The sequence below is a fragment of the Corvus hawaiiensis genome, chromosome 16 (genome assembly GCF_020740725.1).
Source record: "Corvus hawaiiensis isolate bCorHaw1 chromosome 16, bCorHaw1.pri.cur, whole genome shotgun sequence".
Classification (NCBI taxonomy): Eukaryota; Metazoa; Chordata; class Aves; order Passeriformes; family Corvidae; genus Corvus; species Corvus hawaiiensis.
The window spans coordinates 16,676,096-16,695,621 of record NC_063228.1 but is presented as its reverse complement, the minus strand read 5'-3'; positions in this window follow the sequence as shown (position 1 = coordinate 16,695,621).

The following is a 19,526-nucleotide window of genomic DNA, read 5'->3' as shown; positions in this document are numbered from 1 at the left end:
TGAATCCGCAGTGTAACAATGGACCATTGCTTCCAGGCGGCCTCTCTGTCTCACAACGGGCTCCTTGATTCCATGATTCCCCACGGTGTCACCATGGAGCCTTGTTTCTAGGAGGTTCTGTACTGTCACAATTGTCTCCTTGATCCCATGAGCCCCTGCAGTGTCACAATGGCTCCTTGCTTCCATGAGGAACACAAAAGCTTTGCATCAACACTGAGCAACACCTGCTGAACACACCTGGGAGCATCTGCTTGCATCAAAAGAGGGCTTCAAGCTGAGAAAGGCACCAGCAGCTTCCATCTGCAACAGAGAGCCAGGCAAAGGACAGGGACAGAGAATTCAGTGGAAAGACTGCGAGAATTCTGCTCCCAAAGATCATTCCTGCTCACAGTGTCCCTTGTAGAAAGGGGACATCATTCCAGGCAGCCTGGACTGAGTATGTGGGTTTGTTGTTGAGGAAACCTGCTCAGGCTTTTCCATTCTTTCCTTACATCAGGAAAACTTCCCTGGGCCTGTGTGCAGGCAGAGCCCTGAGGAGAGCAGATGGCACATGGTGCCGTGGGCTGGGACCCCCAGCTGCAGAGCTCAAGGGAAGAAGCCCCGCTGTGTCACAATGGCTCCTTGGCTTCATGTGCATCACCTGTGTCACCATGGTCTCCTTGATTCCATGAGGCCCCACTGTGTCACAATGGCTCCTTGGCTTCATGTGCATCACCTGTGTCACCATGGTCTCCTTGATTCCATGAGGCCTCACTGTGTCACAATGGCTCCTTGGCTTCATGTGCATCACCTGTGTCACCATGGTCTCCTTGATTCCATGAGGCCCCACTGTGTCACAATGGCTCCTTGCTTCCATGAGGTTCCGCAGTGTCACCATGCTCACCTTTGATCCACATTGTCATAATGGACAATTGCTTCCATGTGGCCCCACTGGGTCACAATAGCCCCTTGCTTCCATAGGTTTTCTAGAATGTAATGTATGATTTTCTACAATGTAACAATGGACTCCTTCGTTCTGTCAGCTCCCCTGCTTTTTGCAGAGGTGTCTTTGGTTCCAACAAGGCCCCGCTGTGTCTCAGTGCACCCTGGCTTCCATGCGCATCTGGAGTATCACAAAGGCTCCTTGGTTCCATGAGGTCTTGCTGTGTCACAATGGATCCTGTGCTCCATGAGGCCCTCCAAAGTCATCATGGAGCCTTGATTCCATGTGCTTCCATTGTGTCCCAGGGATCGCCTTGGTTCCATCAGTTTCCTTAGTGGCACAATGCTCTCCATGCTTCCATCATTGCCCACAATGTCACAATGCTCTCCATGCTTCCATGAGGCCCTGCTTTGCCACAATGCTCCCCTTGTGTCCATGAGGCCCCGCTGTGTCCCAATGGACGGATGGTTCCATGAGGTTCCGTGCTGTCCCCATGGTCTTCTTGAATCCGCAGTGTAACAATGGACCATTGCTTCCAGGCGGCCTCTCTGTCTCACAACGGGCTCCTTGATTCCATGATTCCCCACGGTGTCACCATGGAGCCTTGTTTCTAGGAGGTTCTATACTGTCACAATGCTCTCCTTGATCCCATGAGCCCCTGCAGTGTCACAATGGCTCCTTGCTTCCATGAGGAACACAAAAGCTTTGCATCAACACTGAGCAACACCTGCTGAACACACCTGGGAGCATCTGCTTGCATCAAAAGAGGGCTTCAAGCTGAGAAAGGCAGCAGCAGCTTCCATCTGCAACAGAGAGCCAGGCAAAGGACAGGGACAGAGAATTCAGTGGAAAGACTGCGGGAATTCTGCTCCCAGAGATCATTCCTGCTCACAGTGTCCCGTGTAGAAAGGGGACATCATTCCAGGCAGCCTGGACTGAGTATGTGGGTTTGTTGTTGAGGAAACCTGCTCAGGCTTTTCCATTCTTTCCTTACGTCAGGAAAACTTCCCTGGGCCTGTGTGCAGGCAGAGCCCTAAGGAGAGCAGATGGCACATGGTGCCGTGGGCTGGGACCCCCAGCTGCAGAGCTCAAGGGAAGAAGCCCCGCTGTGTCACAATGGCTCCTTGGCTTCATGTGCATCACCTGTGTCACAATAGTCTCCTTGATTCCATGAGGCCCCATGTGTCACAATGGCTCCTTGGCTTCATGTGCATCACCTGTGTCACCATGGTCTCCTTGATTCCATGAGGCCCCACTGTGTCACAATGGCTCCTTGCTTCCATGAGGTTCCGCAGTGTCACCATGCTCACCTTTGATCCACATTGTCATAATGGACAATTGCTTCCATGTGGCCCCACTGGGTCACAATAGCCCCTTGCTTCCATAGGTTTTCTAGAATGTAATGTATAATTTTCTACAATGTAACAATGGACTCCTTGGTTCTGTCAGCTACCCTGCTTTTTGCAGAGGTGTCTTTGGTTCCAACAAGGCCCCGCTGTGTCTCAGTGCACCCTGGCTTCCATGTGCATCTGGAGTATCACAAAGGCTCCTTGGTTCCACGAGGTCTTGCTGTGTCACAATGGATCCTGTGCTCCATGAGGCCCTCCAAAGTCATCATGGAGCCTTGATTCCATGTGCTTCCATTGTGTCCCAGTGATTGCCTTGGTTCCATCAGTTTCCTTAGTGGCACAATGCTCTCCATGCTTCCATCATTGCCCACAATGTCACAATGCTCTCCATGCTTCCATGAGGCCCTGCTTTGCCACAATGCTCCCCTTGTGCCCATGAGGCCCCGCTGTGTCCCAATGGACAGAGGGTTCCATGAGGTTCCGTGCTGTCCCCATGGTCTTCTTGAATCCGCAGTGTAACAATGGACCATTGCTTCCAGGCGGCCTCTCTCTGTCACAAGGGGCTCCTTGATTCCATGATTCGCCACGGTGTCACCATGGAGCCTTGTTTCTAGGAGGTTCTGTACTGTCACAATTGTCTCCTTGATCCCATGAGCCCCTGCAGTGTCACAATGGCTCCTTGCTTCCATGAGGAACACAAAAGCTTTGCATCAACACTGAGCAACAGCTGCTGAACACACCTGGGAGCATCTGCTTGCATCAAACGAGGGCTTCAAGCTGAGAATGGCAGCAGCAGCTTCCATCTGCAACAGAGAGCCAGGGAAAGGACAGGGACAGAGAATTCAGTGGAAAGACTGCGGGAATTCTGCTCCCAGAGATCATTCCTGCTCACAGTGTCCCGTGTAGAAAGGGGACATCATTCCAGGCAGCCTGGACTGAGCATGTAGGGTTTGTTGTTTAGGAAAGCTGCTCAGGCTTTTCCATTCTTTCCTTACAAACAGGAAAACTTCTCTGGGCTTGTGTGCAGGCAGAGCCCTGAGGAGAGCAGATGGCACGTGGTGCCGTGGGCTGGGACCGCCAGCTGCAGAGCTCAAGGGAAGAAGCCCCGCTGTGTCACAATGGCTCCTTGGATTCATGTGCATCACCTGTGTCACAATAGTCTCCTTGATTCCATGAGGCCCCATGTATCACAATGGCTCCTTAGCTTCATGTGCATCACCTGTGTCACCATGGTCTCCTTGATTCCATGAGGCCCCACTGGGTCACAATGGCTCCTTGGCTTCATGTGCATCACCTGTGTCACAATGGTCTCCTTGATTCCATGAGGCCCCACTGTGTCACAATGGCTCCTTGCTTCCATGAGGTTCCGCAGTGTCACCATGCTCACCTTTGATCCACATTGTCATAGTGGACAATTGCTTCCATGTGGCCCAACTGGGTCACAATAGCCCCTTGCTTCCATCGGTTTTCTAGAATGTAATGTATAATTTTCTACAATGTAACAATGGACTCCTTCGTTCTGTCAGCTCCCCTGCTTTTTGCAGAGGTGTCCTTGGTTCCAACAAGGTCCCGCTGTGTCTCAGTGCACCCTGGCTTCCATGCGCATCTGGAGTATCACAAAGGCTCCTTGGTTCCACGAGGTCTTGCTGTGTCACAATGGATCCTGTGCTCCATGAGGCCCTCCAAAGTCATCATGGAGCCTTGATTCCATGTGCTTCCATTGTGTCCCAGGGATCGCCTTGGTTCCATCAGTTTTCTTTAGTGGCACAATGCTCTCCATGCTTCCATCATTGCCCACAATGTCACAATGCTCTCCATGCTTCCATGAGGCCCTGCTTTGCCACAATGCTCCCCTTGTGTCCATGAGGCCCCGCTGTGTCCCAATGGACGGATGGTTCCATGAGGTTCCGTGCTGTCCCCATGGTCTTCTTGAATCCGCAGTGTAACAATGGACCATTGCTTCCAGGCGGCCTCTCTGTCTCACAACGGGCTCCTTGATTCCATGATTCCCCACGGTGTCACCATGGAGCCTTGTTTCTAGGAGGTTCTGTACTGTCACAATGCTCTCCTTGATCCCATGAGCCCCTGCAGTGTCACAATGGCTCCTTGCTTCCATGAGGAACACAAAAGCTTTGCATCAACACTGAGCAACACCTGCTGAACACACCTGGGAGCATCTGCTTGCATCAAAAGAGGGCTTCAAGCTGAGAAAGGCACCAGCAGCTTCCATCTGCAACAGAGAGCCAGGCAAAGGACAGGGACAGAGAATTCAGTGGAAAGACTGCGAGAATTCTGCTCCCAGAGATCATTCCTGCTCACAGTGTCCCTTGTAGAAAGGGGACATCATTCCAGGCAGCCTGGACTGAGCATGTAGGGTTTGTTGTTGAGGAAACCTGCTCAGGCTTTTCCATTCTTTCCTTACATCAGGAAAACTTCCCTGGGCCTGTGTGCAGGCAGAGCCCTGAGGAGAGCAGATGGCACATGGTGCCGTGGGCTGGGACCCCCAGCTGCAGAGCTCAAGGGAAGAAGCCCCGCTGTGTCACAATGGCTCCTTGGCTTCATGTGCATCACCTGTGTCACCATGGTCTCCTTGATTCCATGAGGCCTCACTGTGTCACAATGGCTCCTTGGCTTCATGTGCATCACCTGTGTCACCATGGTCTCCTTGATTCCATGAGGCCCCACTGGGTCACAATGGCTCCTTGCTTCCATGAGGTTCCGCAGTGTCACCATGCTCACCTTTGATCCACATTGTCATAATGGACAATTGCTTCCATGTGGCCCCACTGGGTCACAAGAGCCCCTTGCTTCCATAGGTTTTCTAGAATGTAATGTATAATTTTCTACAATGTAACAATGGACTCCTTGGTTCTGTCAGCTACCCTGCTTTTTGCAGAGGTGTCTTTGGTTCCAACAAGGCCCCGCTGTGTCTCAGTGCACCCTGGCTTCCATGCGCATCTGGAGTATCACAAAGGCACCTTGGTTCCACGAGGTCCTGCTGTGTCACAATGGATCCTGTGCTCCATGAGGCCCTCCAAAGTCATCATGGAGCCTTGATTCCATGTGCTTCCATTGTGTCCCAGTGATTGCCTTGGTTCCATCAGTTTCCTTAGTGGCACAATGCTCTCCATGCTTCCATCATTGCCCACAATGTCACAATGCTCTCCATGCTTCCATGAGGCCCTGCTTTGCCACAATGCTCCCCTTGTGTCCATGAGGCCCCGCTGTGTCCCAATGGACGGATGGTTCCATGAGGTTCCGTGCTGTCCCCATGGTCTTCTTGAATCCGCAGTGTAACAATGGACCATTGCTTCCAGGCGGCTTCTCTGTGTCACAACGGGCTCCTTGATTCCATGATTCCCCACGGTGTCACCATGGAGCCTTGTTTCTAGGAGGTTCTGCACTGTCACAATTGTCTCCTTGATGCCATGAGCCCCTGCAGTGTCACAATGGCTCCTTGCTTCCATGAGGAACACAAAAGCTTTGCATCAACACTGAGCAACACCTGCTGAACACACCTGGGAGCATCTGCTTGCATCAAAAGAGGGCTTCAAGCTGAGAAAGGCAGCAGCAGCTTCCATCTGCAACAGAGAGCCAGGCAAAGGACAGGGACAGAGAATTCAGTGGAAAGACTGCGGGAATTCTGCTCCCAGAGATCATTCCTGCTCACAGTGTCCCGTGTAGAAAGGGGACATCATTCCAGGCAGCCTGGACTGAGTATGTGGGTTTGTTGTTGAGGAAACCTGCTCAGGCTTTTCCATTCTTTCCTTACGTCAGGAAAACTTCCCTGGGCCTGTGTGCAGGCAGAGCCCTAAGGAGAGCAGATGGCACATGGTGCCGTGGGCTGGGACCCCCAGCTGCAGAGCTCAAGGGAAGAAGCCCCGCTGTATCACAATGGCTCCTTGGCTTCATGTGCATCACCTGTGTCACAATACTCTCCTTGATTCCATGAGGCCCCATGTGTCACAATGGCTCCTTGGCTTCATGTGCATCACCTGTGTCACCATGGTCTCCTTGATTCCATGAGGCCCCACTTTGTCACAATGGCTCCTTGCTTCCATGAGGAACACAAAAGCTTTGCATCAACACTGAGCAACAGCTGCTGAACACACCTGGGAGCATCTGCTTGCATCAAACGAGGGCTTCAAGCTGAGAATGGCAGCAGCAGCTTCCATCTGCAACAGAGAGCCCGGGAAAGGACAGGGACAGAGAATTCAGTGGAAAGACTGCAGGAATTCTGCTCCCAGAGATCATTCCTGCTCACAGTGTCCCGTGTAGAAAGGGGACATCATTCCAGGCAGCCTGGACTGAGCATGTAGGGTTTGTTGTTTAGGAAAGCTGCTCAGGCTTTTCCATTCTTTCCTTACAAACAGGAAAACTTCTCTGGGCTTGTGTGCAGGCAGAGCCCTGAGGAGAGCAGATGGCACGTGGTGCCATGGGCTGGGACAGCCAGCTGCAGAGCTCAAGGGAAGAAGCCCCGCTGTGTCACAATGGCTCCTTGGATTCATGTGCATCACCTGTGTCACAATAGTCTCCTTGATTCCATGAGGCCCCATGTATCACAATGGCTCCTTAGCTTCATGTGCATCACCTGTGTCACCATGGTCTCCTTGATTCCATGAGGCCCCACTTTGTCACAATGGCTCCTTGCTTCCATGAGGTTCCGCAGTGTCACCATGCTCACCTTTGATCCACATTGTCATAATGGACAATTGCTTCCATGTGGCCCAACTGGGTCACAATAGCCCCTTGCTTCCATAGGTTTTCTAGAATGTAATGTATAATTTTCTACAATGTAACAATGGACTCCTTGGTTCTGTCAGCTACCCTGCTTTTTGCAGAGATGTCTTTGGTTCCAACAAGGCCCCGCTGTGTCTCAGTGCACCCTGGCTTCCATGTGCATCTGGAGTATCACAAAGGCTCCTTGGTTCCACGAGGTCTTGCTGTGTCACAATGGATCCTGTGCTCCATGAGGCCCTCCAAAGTCATCATGGAGCCTTGATTCCATGTGCTTCCATTGTGTCCCAGGGATCGCCTTGGTTCCATCAGTTTCCGTAGTGGCACAATGCTCTCCATGCTTCCATCATTGCCCACAATGTCACAATGCTCTCCATGCTTCCATGAGGCCCTGCTTTGCCACAATGCTCCCCTTGTGTCCATGAGGCCCCGCTGTGTCCCAATGGACGGAGGGTTCCATGAGGTTCCGTGCTGTCCCCATGGTCTTCTTGAGTCCACAGTGTAACAATGGACCATTGCTTCCAGGCGGCCTCTCTGTCTCACAACGGGCTCCTTGATTCCATGATTCCCCACGGTGTCACCATGGAGCCTTGTTTCTAGGAGGTTCTGTACTGTCACAATTGTCTCCTTGATCCCATGAGCCCCTGCAGTGTCACAATGGCTCCTTGCTTCCATGAGGAACACAAAAGCTTTGCATCAACACTGAGCAACAGCTGCTGAACACACCTGGGAGCATCTGCTTGCATCAAAAGAGGGCTTCAAGCTGAGAAAGGCACCAGCAGCTTCCATCTGCAACAGAGAGCCAGGCAAAGGATAGGGACAGAGAATTCAGTGGAAAGACTGCGGGAATTCTGCTCCCAGAGATCATTCCTGCTCACAGTGTCCCTTGTAGAAAGGGGACATCATTCCAGGCAGCCTGGACTGAGCATGTAGGGTTTGTTGTTTAGGAAACCTGCTCAGGCTTTTTCATTCTTTCCTTACATGAGGAAAACTTCCCTGGGCCTGTGTGCAGGCAGAGCCCTGAGGAGAGCAGATGGCACATGGTGCCGTGGGCTGGGACAGCCAGCTGCAGAGCTCAAGGGAAGAAGACCCGCTGTGTCACAATGGCTCCTTGGCTTCATGTGCATCACCTGTGTCACCATGGTCTCCTTGATTCCATGAGGCCCCACTGTGTCACAATGGCTCCTTGGCTTCATGTGCATCACCTGTGTCACCATGGTCTCCTTGATTCCATGAGGCCTCACTGTGTCACAATGGCTCCTTGGATTCATGTGCATCACCTGTGTCACAATGGTCTCCTTGATTCCATGAGGCCCCACTGTGTCACAATGGCTCCTTGCTTCCATGAGGTTCCGCAGTGTCACCATGCTCACCTTTGATCCACATTGTCATAATGGACAATTGCTTCCATGTGGCCCAACTGGGTCACAATAGCCCCTTGCTTCCATCGGTTTTCTAGAATGTAATGTATAATTTTCTACAATGTAACAATGGACTCCTTCGTTCTGTCAGCTCCCCTGCTTTTTGCAGAGGTGTCCTTGGTTCCAACAAGGCCCCGCTGTGTCTCAGTGCACCCTGGCTTCCATGCGCATCTGGAGTATCACAAAGGCTCCTTGGTTCCACGAGGTCTTGCTGTGTCACAATGGATCCTGTGCTCCATGAGGCCCTCCAAAGTCATCATGGAGCCTTGATTCCATGTGCTTCCATTGTGTCCCAGGGATCGCCTTGGTTCCATCAGTTTTCTTTAGTGGCACAATGCTCTCCATGCTTCCATCATTGCCCACAATGTCACAATGCTCTCCATGCTTCCATGAGGCCCTGCTTTGCCACAATGCTCCCCTTGTGTCCATGAGGCCCCGCTGTGTCCCAATGGACGGATGGTTCCATGAGGTTCCGTGCTGTCCCCATGGTCTTCTTGAATCCGCAGTGTAACAATGGACCATTGCTTCCAGGCGGCCTCTCTGTCTCACAACGGGCTCCTTGATTCCATGATTCCCCACGGTGTCACCATGGAGCCTTGTTTCTAGGAGGTTCTGTACTGTCACAATTGTCTCCTTGATCCCATGAGCCCCTGCAGTGTCACAATGGCTCCTTGCTTCCATGAGGAACACAAAAGCTTTGCATCAACACTGAGCAACAGCTGCTGAACACACCTGGGAGCATCTGCTTGCATCAAACGAGGGCTTCAAGCTGAGAATGGCAGCAGCAGCTTCCATCTGCAACAGAGAGCCAGGCAAAGGACAGGGACAGAGAATTCAGTGGAAAGACTGCGAGAATTCTGCTCCCAGAGATCATTCCTGCTCACAGTGTCCCTTGTAGAAAGGGGACATCATTGCAGGCAGCCTGGACTGAGCATGTAGGGTTTGTTGTTGAGGAAACCTGCTCAGGCTTTTCCATTCTTTCCTTACATCAGGAAAACTTCCCTGGGCCTGTGTGCAGGCAGAGCCCTGAGGAGAGCAGATGGCACATGGTGCCGTGGGCTGGGACCGCCAGCTGCAGAGCTCAAGGGAAGAAGCCCCGCTGTGTCACAATGGCTCCTTGGCTTCATGTGCATCACCTGTGTCACCATGGTCTCCTTGATTCCATGAGGCCCCACTGTGTCACAATGGCTCCTTGGCTTCATGTGCATCACCTGTGTCACCATGGTCTCCTTGATTCCATGAGGCCCCACTTTGTCACAATGGCTCCTTGCTTCCATGAGGTTCCGCAGTGTCACCATGCTCACCTTTGATCCACATTGTCATAATGGACAATTGCTTCCATGTGGCCCCACTGGGTCACAATAGCCCCTTGCTTCCATAGGTTTTCTAGAATGTAATGTATAATTTTCTACAATGTAACAATGGACTCCTTGGTTCTGTCAGCTACCCTGCTTTTTGCAGAGGTGTCTTTGGTTCCAACAAGGCCCCGCTGTGTCTCAGTGCACCCTGGCTTCCATGCGCATCTGGAGTATCACAAAGGCTCCTTGGTTCCACGAGGTCTTGCTGTGTCACAATGGATCCTGTGCTCCATGAGGCCCTCCAAAGTCATCATGGAGCCTTGATTCCATGTGCTTCCATTGTGTCCCAGGGATCGCCTTGGTTCCATCAGTTTTCTTTAGTGGCACAATGCTCTCCATGCTTCCATCATTGCCCACAATGTCACAATGCTCTCCATGCTTCCATGAGGCCCTGCTTTGCCACAATGCTCCCCTTGTGTCCATGAGGCCCCGCTGTGTCCCAATGGACGGAGGGTTCCATGAGGTTCCGTGCTGTCCCCATGGTCTTCTTGAATCCGCAGTGTAACAATGGACCATTGCTTCCAGGTGGCCTCTCTGTGTCACAAGGGGCTCCTTGATTCCATGATTCCCCACGGTGTCACCATGGAGCCTTGTTTCTAGGAGGTTCTGTACTGTCACAATTGTCTCCAGGATCCCATGAGCCCCTGCAGTGTCACAATGGCTCCTTGCTTCCATGAGGAACACAAAAGCTTTGCATCAACACTGAGCAACAGCTGCTGAACACACCTGAGAGCATCTGCTTGCATCAAACGAGGGCTTCAAGCTGAGAATGGCAGCAGCAGCTTCCATCTGCAAAAGAGAGCCAGGCAAAGGACAGGGACAGAGAATTCAGTGGAAAGACTGCGAGAATTCTGCTCCCAGAGATCATTCCTGCTCACAGTGTCCCTTGTAGAAAGGGGACATCATTCCAGGCAGCCTGGACTGAGTATGTGGGTTTGTTGTTGAAGAAACCTGCTCAGGCTTTACCATACTTTCCTTACATCAGGAAAACTTCCCTGGGCCTGTGTGCAGGCAGAGCCCTGAGGAGAGCAGATGGCACATGGTGCCGTGAGCTGGGACCGCCAGCTGCAGAGCTGAACGGAAGAAGCCCCGCTGTGTCACAATGGCTCCTTGGCTTCATGTGCATCACCTGTTTCACAATAGTCTCCTTGATTCCATGAGGCCCCACTGTGTCACAATGGTTCCTTGGCTTCATGTGCATCACCTGTGTCACCATGGTCTCCTTGATTCCATGAGGCCCCACTTTGTCACAATGGCTCCTTGGCTTCATGTGCATCACCTGTGTCACAATGGCTCCTTGCTTCCATGAGGTTCCGCAGTGTCACCATGCTCACCTTTGATCCACATTGTCATAGTGGACAATTGCTTCCATGTGGCCCCACTGGGTCACAAGAGCCCCTTGCTTCCATAGGTTTTCTAGAATGTAATGTATAATTTTCTACAATGTAACAATGGACTCCTTCGTTCTGTCAGCTCCCCTGCTTTTTGCAGAGGTGTCTTTGGTTCCAACAAGGCCCCGCTGTGTCTCAGTGCACCCTGGCTTCCATGCGCATCTCGAGTATCACAAAGGCTCCTTGGTTCCACGAGGTCTTGCTGTGTCACAATGGATCCTGTGCTCCATGAGGCCCTCCAAAGTCATCATGGAGCCTTGATTCCATGTGCTTCCATTGTGTCCCAGGGATCGCCTTGGTTCCATCAGTTTCCTTAGTGGCACAATGCTCTCCATGCTTCCATCATTGCCCACAATGTCACAATGCTCTCCATGCTTCCATGAGGCCCTGCTTTGCCACAATGCTCCCCTTGTGTCCATGAGGCCCCGCTGTGTCCCAATGGACGGATGGTTCCATGAGGTTCCGTGCTGTCCCCATGGTCTTCTTGAATCTGCAGTGTAACAATGGACCATTGCTTCCAGGCGGCCTCTCTGTGTCACAACGGGCTCCTTGATTCCATGATTCCCCACGGTGTCACCATGGAGCCTTGTTTCTAGGAGGTTCTGTAGTGTCACAATTGTCTCCTTGATCCCATGAGCCCCTGCAGTGTCACAATGGCTCCTTGCTTCCATGAGGAACACAAAAGCTTTGCATCAACACTGAGCAACACCTGCTGAACACACCTGGGAGCATCTGCTTGCATCAAAAGAGGGCTTCAAGCTGAGAAAGGCAGCAGCAGCTTCCATCTGCAACAGAGAGCCAGGCAAAGGACAGGGACAGAGAATTCAGTGGAAAGACTGCGAGAATTCTGCTCCCAGAGATCATTCCTGCTCACAGTGTCCCTTGTAGAAAGGGGACATCATTCCAGGCAGCCTGGACTGAGCATGTAGGGTTTGTTGTTGAGGAAACCTGCTCAGGTATTTCCATTCTTTCCTTACAAACAGGAAAACTTCTCTGGGCCTGTGTGCAGGCAGAGCCCTGAGGAGAGCAGATGGCACATGGTGCTGTGGGCTGGGACAGCCAGCTGCAGAGCTGAAGGGAAGAAGCCCCGCTGTGTCACAATGGCTCCTTAGCTTCGTGTGCATCACCTGTGTCACCATGGTCTCCTTGATTCCATGAGGCCCCACTGTGTCACAATGGCTCCTTGGCTTCATGTGCATCACCTGTGTCACCATGGTCTCCTTGATTCCATGAGGCCCCACTGTGTCACAATGGCTCCTTGGCTTCATGTGCATCACCTGTGCCACCATGGTCTCCTTGATTCCATGAGGCCCCACTGTGTCCTGGGGAGGACACAAGGGACACCAAATTTGGAGCTTAGCTGTCAGGGGGAGCAACTTCTCTCCATTGGCGACGTCCTTTTCCCTCTGATTCAGCTACCTTGTAGTAGGTGCGATGGTGCTGAAGAAGGGTGGCGGCTTGGCACAGTTGCTGTCATAGGTGGTGCAAGAGCTCCACGCAAGGAGCTTTGAGTGGCATGTGTGAGGGTAGGAGGGTACGGCACCCACAGCTGAAGGGAAAAAAGGTCAGGGCATGTCATCAGCCGCAATCGTGCTAAGTTGTTCATCTTTGCAAACAGCTTGCCGAGTTCTTCCTTTTCTTAGGTAATGGGGGTTTGTATCAACCAGAACTGCATATGGTCAGTATTTGCAGAGAAGGTTATTTGGACTGTTGTTGAGGTGAGTGTAGCAGTTTCTATGGCATTTTGCAAAAAAGTGACAGGTCTCTCTGCGTTCCCCAATTCTTAACAAAAATGAAGTTAACAAAGCCCTGGAAAGAGGTTTTACAAAACTTCAGGGATTTTTTCCTACGAGTACTGTAGAGACAACCATAGTCACCTTGTCTTTCCAAAAGTGAAGGTTACATCTTTTTGTCCAAGAGCATCAAGTGCTTTTGGTCAGCGTTTGTGTGCAAGCATTAGCCTTGTTCTTGTTCTTCCCTGGAGAACTTTTACAGTATTCAGATGATCTGTGTAGGCTGCAGAGTGCAGTGGTGAACTTCAAGGCTTCCAGCAGAAGGGAGATGCTGTCCACGTTTTGGATTCTCCTTAGTCTGAACCTTCAATGTCCAAGGCTTCACTTTTCAAGCAGTTGGAAGAGCTCCAAATTAAGATATGAACAGGTCTTAATTGACCTTGTCACCGCCTCAGTTAGTCAAGTAATGCTGTGCACTGGATTTAATTGCCTAGTGCAACATGTGCTAAAAATATGTAGAGTGTCTCCTTGATTACCCTCCCAGAAGGGTTTGAATGGAGAACAAGGAGTTCCGAAGACAGGTATTTGGTGTACGAGAAGTAGAACTTAGTTGATTGCAGGGCACTGCATGCACAAATGTCTAAGGAGGATCCTTCTTTTTTTGTCCCATCTATGCTTGTTCTCATTTGAAATCCTGAACATTCTGGAGGTTGGTTTTGTTAGGGTTGTGGCTGGGGAAGGGGTGGTGGTGGGGGAGGGGTGGGTGTTGTTTCTGATTTTTTTAATTTCCAGGATAGTGTACAAAGAACTTGTGCCCAAAACCAGCAGTATGAAGCAACGCAGGTATAAAAGAAGGTCACCGAAATGTCGGATAATATGAATCTGAAAGCGCTTCAGTATTTTACCCAGGAGTTTCACTCCAACAAGGTGATTGTCCTTCACAGAAATGTAGTGGCAGGCTTATGCCATGCTAGAAGTGATGACCTTTCTCTGCCCCAAATTGACCAGCAAGATATTTTGGCTCTTGATTTAAACCCCTGAGCCAGCTGTGTTTCAGGCTGCAGAAGCTGCAGGTGTTGTGGCAGACGCGGGGCGCAGCCTTGCCTGCCGGTCCCGACCTGGCGCACGCCGGTGGCAGCCGTCAGCGCCTGGGGTCCCCTGTGCCGCCCACGCCAGGGCTCTGCCTGCCTGCTTGCACCCCCGGTAGCCTCAGGGAAACAGCGGACTACTCCATCTACTTTAAAAACAAAGAAGCAAACAAAAAGCCCACTGTAAAAATATGTAAAAGTCTTGAAACTAATTCTCAGCGCTTGCTCGGAGTTTGTTGATGGCGCAAATGGATTTTGGATAAACTGGTATTGCTAGTACTACTTTTAAATTAGGTTCCTGAACTTCAGAAAGGAGAAGATGGTGGTCACATACCCCTGAGGAATGTTTGAAAAAGTAAGAGTGCTCAGTCATTTAAAGGTGGCCAGAAAATGGGTGTGGCAGTGGAGTGGACACTCTGCGAGTAGGTAGCCTTAAGTCATGCAGCGACTGGCACTTCAGTGGGAATTTTGCATCAACACCAAGAGATCGTTCCATGATGTGTTGCATAACAGCAAATTGGGCCAAAATTCTGCTGACTTTGATCAAGGTGGACGGGCCACCTTCACTTAACCCAGCATAGGGACATAAATCAATGATGTTTGAAAAACAGCCATGAAACATAGCCCCTTTAGTTTATTGGACTGTTGCAAGTCTGCAAAGCTCTGTTGCCAGGTCATTGGAAGTAGCTGTTGGAATCTAACTGCATTTGGACACTTTGTCAGTCAGCATCACCAGGAGGCTTAACGGTTTAGGTTGAGAGGTGGTGCATGTTTTTTTTCAGAGGAATGGCCCAGTGAAGAGCAGTGTTCACTGCCATGACTGCCGTTGTCGCCTTCTAGAGAAATCTTGGTTCATTCAGAGAGAACTTCCTTGGTTCTGCTGGTTTGGTTTCACAGCTGGAGCAAAGGTACAGCACTGGAAGCAATTCCTAGGGCAGAAGCGGGAGATAGCCAAAGCTCTGCACTTTGTTGTCCTCAGCACAGTGTAAGTGAGCGTAGTCTAATTGGAGGGGTGGTGAGCATCAGTGATATCAGATTTTTTACAAGTTCTTAATTCTGTCAAAACAAGAAAGAAGGAGAGTGATGAAGATGAAATCCTTTCCTCTTAAATCTGCCTACAGAGCAACTTCAGGGGTAGTTGTAATGTGTATTCACCTATTTTGAATTGCCCAAAACCAGGCCTAGAGATGCTTCAGAGACAGAGTCAGAGAAGCGGGTATTTGCTTTATTTGGCGCTGGGTGCGTGGGGGATCGCTCCTCCTAACACACCCACGCAGAGCACTCCATACAGTCCAGCATTATGTGTAAAATTTTTGAATATTCATCACATTCCTTGGGATAGGAGTAGTTCTAGAAATTACTTCTCGGAAGTCACTGATATCATTAGCAGACGTGCCACGCATGCGCTGTGTACCCAGGTGGTCGCACTGAGGAAGGCTCCTCTTCTTCCTCGGGGGTCTTTCTGATAAAGATCAGTAGTCTCCGTCACAATGCACTTTTTACCTTTCTTTCTGGAGCATGCACAGTTCTTCACCGGATGATTCAGCGATCTCTGTGCTGGTTTTCAAAAGATCCTGTTCCTCTTATCTTGACAAGATTAAGGCAAGTCCTGCTGCTTAGGTTTTGTGATTAACATTTGCTGTCTCTTAGTAGTTCACTCGTGTTTACATGAGTAAACTATGGATCAACCCCCTTCTCAATTTTCGCACTGAAAGGATATCAGAGTCATTTAAAGAGCTGTCTCCTATGGAGTACTATAAAACTGCCATCACGGTAACACGTTTTCATACAGTAGTTTTAGCACAGAAGTAATAGATGTACAATCTTGGATGTTTCAACCTGCTGACTCAAGAGCCAGTGTTGAGCTTTTCTCTTTTAAATCCAGTCTTAGAGCTCTGCAGGGATCACTACAGCATGACGTTGTGACAAGGGGATGCTGATTCATGCATAAACCTTTGATGCTTTCCTTCTATCTTCAAGCAGCTTTGCAAACCAGTGATGATCTGGCATGTTGCGACTTGAGAGTCATGGTAAAGGTTTCACCAAACACTTTGTAATATCATGCTGCAGCTTTCATTCCTAAGGAAATAGCATTGAGCATATGGCTGGCAAAATGCCAAAAGAATGAGCCAAAACCAATATCCTTTAATGGGAAAGATGGAAAACATTTAGATGTGTTTATTTGAACTAAAATTCCTGTGGACCAAGCCTAAATGTATTTCACACTAAATTCTTAGAACTGATTTTAAGGGAAGATGTGAGATAGATGAATTCACAAGCGGAATTTTCAGCAGCGTAATATTGAACATTTGTTAGTAGAACAAAGGCATATCACAGCGCGGGAGCACTTAGCAATATTGCTAGAGGCGTGGCTCCATTCATGTTACTGTGAACTTAAGTACTTTTTAAACATAGTCCTTAAGCCCAGAAAGTAATTTACACTTCACTCAACTTTTCCCCCCCTCCTGTCTCTGCCCCCTTGTGCCAGCGCACGCCAGCACGCTGCCGCCTCGGTCCTCTGGATAGCTCCAGAATTGAAGGCAGGCACCCCGCTCCGGTGCCTCCTCAGTCTCCAACCTAATTTGTAGTTGACAGATTCTTTGGGAGGTGTGAGTTTTGATGAGATAACAGACTTCCTGGGATGCATGCGGTTCATCTTCTTTGTTTCTTTAAGATGTCTTGGTTTCTACCTCTGTCATTTCTCAACTTAAAGGACATTTATTATCACGTGTTTATTACCACGTTTCCCAACATGTTACCACTCTTTCGAAGTTACAATTTACTCTAGTCTTGTTTTTACTTAACTGTATTTTACCTGTTTCTACATAGTACATGATCACTTCTAAATGTTAAAATCATATATGGGAAAGACAATATTTATCGTTCACTCATTTATCACAGGAGGAATGTGTTAGCTGCTCGTGTTGCAGTTCACTTGTAATCCTGGTCTATTACCGCAGGCCTGGGCCCTAGGCTATATCACCATGTCGCGCAGCCATAGGGAGGAGGAGGAGAGAAGATCCAGCAGGCAGGAATTGTGCAGCAAGATTTATTCATTTAATTATTTTACAAACTCTTTTACAGACTTTCTTCTTCATAATCTATTTGGACAAAGGATCAGCCACCCCTTGGGGTGATTGGCTAAAATCCTAAAAGATCCATTGTCAAAATATTTTTCTACTATACCATAAACAAGACTTTTCAAGGTTGCAGGTGGCTTGGTCGTTTCCATACTCTGCTCCCTCTTCTGTGAGAGAGAAAAGTCTCTCACGGACTTAGAAAATAGCAAGAAAATCCTCGCTAGCAGCATTTTTGTATCTACACTGGTCCTTCTCATTTCCTTTTCTCTAGAACACATTTCTCAGGCTCAGTGAGCAGATGTGCGTGCAAGTGGTTTGGTGTGTCCTTGGAATTCCAATAGTCAGGATCAGATGGGTTTCTGCAGTGAAAGGATACAAGGAAACGGGGATATAGCCTACAGTGGGAACTCCTGTGATTTTGCTCCTCTCCAAACATTTCTCCTCTCCAAATGGATCTCTGTAGGAAACTTGACACATTCTTCTACTCCTGGGAGTCATGAATAAAGAAACCTGGGGTGTTTATTAGGTGACAGTGCTGTTCCTGCTGTGCACCTTTGCACCTGGCTCACAGACCATTTTCACACAGCCGTGGTCCAGAATGCAGGCAGACAAAATCCCAGCAGTTTTCTCTTGCCTACTTGACTTTTCAAATTCTTATTATGTGATGATTATCGCATCGTTTTGTCCATAAAATCTGAAATAATTTGCCATGCAGTTTTGAATACAGTGCAAATACGTATTTTACTCTTAGAGATTTGAAAGTGAGTTACATTTAATAGTAGTTTGTGAGTAGTATGGCAATCAGGCCTTAAATGCGCCAATCAGGCTTGTAAATAAACCCATATTATCAGTCAATCTCTTCAATCTATTCATGTGTTTATATGGGATTTTATTCCTATAGAATAGAAAACTCGGAGCAGTGGCAAAGAAGGGGGGGGTGGAGGGGGAGGGGGGGCAGCAGCGGCCCTGCTCTGAGCGGGGCAGGGAAAGGCAGGCTCGGGATGCCGGGGTTTCTCACCTGAGGCACCCGAGCAGATGGTGAAGAGTCCCTCTTTTAGTGAAGGTAGACTGTTAAGAAGGTTCCAATGCAACGGCCGCTCTTACGAACAGAGCTGCACTCACGGTAGAAGAAAGGCAGCAGGAGACGGAATCCTGCAGTGGTGACCAATTCTCCCCACAGCCACCGCAGCCTCTCTCCCCTCCGAATGCTTGAGAGAACAAGAGCTGGGGGCTGCATGCAACCCCGTTTTCCCAGTCCAAAGTTCACTGTATCTCTGCCCTCACAAGACACCTCAGCTAAAGGGAGTAGCCAGCTGCATCCCTCCCCTGAGCGGTGACAACTTCTTTTGTCTCTCTTAAGTGTCCAGTCGTTATTGTCTCCTAGCGTATGGGGGAAAGCTCCTTAAGAGAAAAAAACCCCCAAAAAAGTAAAAGGAGAACTACTAAAACCCCAACATACGGGTGATTCTCACTTTCCTTCTCTGTCCTGTGGTGGTCGGCGATGGAAGAGACGGGGCAGATTGCTCGGATGCAAGAAGCCGATTTTATTGATACAGAGCTGAGTATACCTTTTCAGCAGTAACTAAAAATAGATTCTTATATAAGCAGCAATCACTATAACAACCATATCTATGTTTCTCAATAACATTGCAAAACTACAAGCTAGCATTAACCGACAGCAAGCATGCCGTTCCCTTATACTAGCTATTTCCTGGTAGGCCGTACTGCCTGCCATGGTTTGCGGCCTAGCAGCGTTAGCGCGTCCACTTCTGACATGAGTTTAGCAGTGCTCTCACTTCTGCTTTCTAGCTGTATCTCCACACTTCTCAGCTCCATGTAAAAGCACATGCTCTCAGTGTCATAGAGTCCTTAGGGAAAGCAAACAGCGGTTCCGCTTCACACTGCTAAATGTGCCAGGACAGAAAGCTTTCACTGACCTTGCCTTGCCTTTTCCTTGCAGCCTTTCCTCTTCAGAGTGAAAGATAGATTTAGAAGAACTATAAAGATTTTAGTTATAGGCTAGCTGTGTTGAGATTAGTTAGAGTAGGAAGGAATTTGGGCCCAGTGAGAGTTAATGAAAATAGTTAAGAGAGCTGGACCTGAAAGGGGTTTTAAGATGTGATTACCAAATAATTGATGATCTGTCATTTGCATGTTTGCTTAGCTGTGCTTAGAACGAGGAATAGAAACTTTGATAAGTTGGTGTAGGGAACAAGGACAATTACCAATTTCCTCCCTTGGTGGGAACCCGTTCAAAAGTCACGCAAGAGGAAACTTAAGAGGTCACTAAAGTAAAGTAATTCGGATTGTTAAAGTTCAAAAAGGCAAAAAGGCCAAAATGAGGAAGATGAGTTACTTCATCTTTCTTGGGACCACTGACCCAATTCAAGACCACTGACTCCATTCAGGACACACACTATGCATGCTTAATGACATTTAAGCTCATT